The following is a 2,500-nucleotide window of genomic DNA, read 5'->3' as shown; positions in this document are numbered from 1 at the left end:
GAATCATATGGCAATTGGACTAAACGTCACGAATCACGACGGGGCCTTATCTCGAAAACGGAAAATATTTCGAAGCCGGAACTTGGTGAGCGTAGGTTTGGCATAATGGGCAGTTGGCCCCGAACAAGATGGCGTCTAGGCCTCAACGGTTTTTGAGTTATGGCCATTTTTCTGGGAATAAAGGTCCAAAATGGAAATAGAGAAATTATTTTTCCACTTCAGGTCAAAGTCAAGGAGCCTCCGGTGTCAATAAAAAAAGAACCAGCCATTTATCTATCGTCATTTAAGAGAAATGGGACAATGACAAATTGGTGATGTTCACAAATAGGCTTTTTTTTTTTCAACAGTTACAGATCCAGTTGCAGGGTGTTCATACGAATATTTTTAAAGTGTGCTGCGGAGCTCTGTGAGATTTCTGTGATTTTCTATGATTTTCTGAAATAACACACACATACTAAACCCTCCGTAAATAACTCAGTTCTTAACGTAAAGACTTAAACCTCAGGATTATGTAAAGGCATACCCCAATCAGGATATGAGTTTATTTATAGCTTCCTGTGCCAACGGGAAGTGCCTTAAATGGTGTCAGAGTGGCTGTTTCCAAGGGTTAAAAAGGTCAGATCTTTTCAAAACTTCATATGTGTGATTAGGCAACCCCCATGACCTGTAAGTCAGTCATTTCTCCCAACAGATGTCAAAGAAAAGCTCTCACACACACACACACAGCAAGGATGGAGTGACAAAGTGCGGTGCTTAAAGACACAGAGAGCAGGCAATTGCATTACCATAATCCCTAGGCCGTGCCGAGTTCAACGAGATATCCCGCTTGACCGTAGCTCGCTCGGTCTAAGCGCAGCGAACATTAGAAAAGTAGGCCCAAAATGAAGCCTGCCCCACAACGTCATTTGATTTTGAGTGACAGTGAGAGAACCGTTAGGGTGAGAAGAAAAATTCCACCACAGGAAGGTCATCCCGATCTGTGCAAGCCTAGCCTTGACCGTGTGGCATTAACCCTTAACAGTAAAACAAAAAAAAGTGTTTTTTGATCTCACAGATTACAATGACTTCTCTCCCCATAGGAATACATTGCCTGCTCCCTGAAATTCAACCTGAAGCCTATGTGGGTTATGAATGCCGTATGAACCTGTCTTCAGTGACAGTCCATCAGACCACTATGAGGTCTACCTGTGTCAATTCTAAGCTTCCTGGAGCAACCGGAAGTGGTTAAAATCACCCTAAAAGTGTATACCCATACCCTGCCTGCAGTTTGATAGACATAGTGCATTCAACCCTGTGTAGATCAGTCAATTCTTAACGTAAAGACTTAAAACTTAGGATTCTGTAAGAGGCTACCTCAGTCAAGACATGTGTTTACCTATAGCTTCCTGTGCCAACCGGAAGTGCCTTTAATTGGGTCACACTGTCTGTTTCGAAGGGTTTACACATCTCTCCAAAACTTCATATGTGTGACTAGGTAAGCCTTCTGAACTGTAAAATCAGTCATTTCTCCCAACAGATGTCAAAAGCTCCCTCACACACACACAGGAAGGATGGAGTGATAATAGGTGCGGTGCTTAAAGACACAGAGAGCAGGAAATGGCATTACCATAATCCCTAGGCTGTGCCGAGTTCAACGAGATATCCCGCTTGACCGTAGCTCGCTCGGTCTAGGCGCAGCGACCATTAGAATAGTAGGCCCAAAATGAAGCCTGCCCCACAACGTCATTTGATTTTGGGTGAGAGTGAGAGAACCGTTAGGGTGAGAAGAAAAATTCCACCACAGGTATATTCCTAAGGTCCTCCCGATCCGTGCAAGCCTAACCTTGACCGTGTGGCATTAACCCTTAATAGTTAAAAGAAGGTGTTTACATCAAACATTTTGCATTGACTTCTCTCCCCATAGGAATACATTGCCTGCACTCCTAAATTCAACCTGAAGCCTATATGGGTTATGAATGCCGTATTAACCTGTCTTCGGTACCAGTCCATCAGGCCACTATGAGGTCTACCTGTGTTGATTCTAAGCACCCTGGACCAACCGGAAGTGGTTAAAATCACTCTAAAAGTGTTTACCCATATCCACCCATTGCCTGCAGTTTGATAGACAAAGTGCATTCAACCCTGTGTAAATCAGTCAGTTCTTAACGTAAGGACTTAAAACTCAGGATTCTGTAAAAGCATACCCCAATGAGGATATGTGTTGATTTATAGCTTCCTGTGCCAACCGGAAGTGCCATAATTGGTGTCTCAGGGGCTGTTTTGAGGGGTTAAAAAAGTCTGATCTTTCCAAAACTTCATATGTGTGATTAGGCAACCCCCATGAACTGTAAATCAGTCATTTTTCCCCAAAAAATTCAAAGGAAAAATAAATCACACTAAAACACAACTTGGAAGGAGGGACGTATTGGGGTGCGTAGAGACAGACAGTGGCTGCAATAGTTAGCTTTGTTCGAGCTAAAAAAGAACCGTCAGACCTAGAGTTCCGAAACTTTAGAATCCT

This window comes from Oncorhynchus mykiss, chromosome 25 (genome assembly GCF_013265735.2).
Source record: "Oncorhynchus mykiss isolate Arlee chromosome 25, USDA_OmykA_1.1, whole genome shotgun sequence".
Classification (NCBI taxonomy): Eukaryota; Metazoa; Chordata; class Actinopteri; order Salmoniformes; family Salmonidae; genus Oncorhynchus; species Oncorhynchus mykiss.
Note: the sequence above shows the minus strand (reverse complement) of the source record.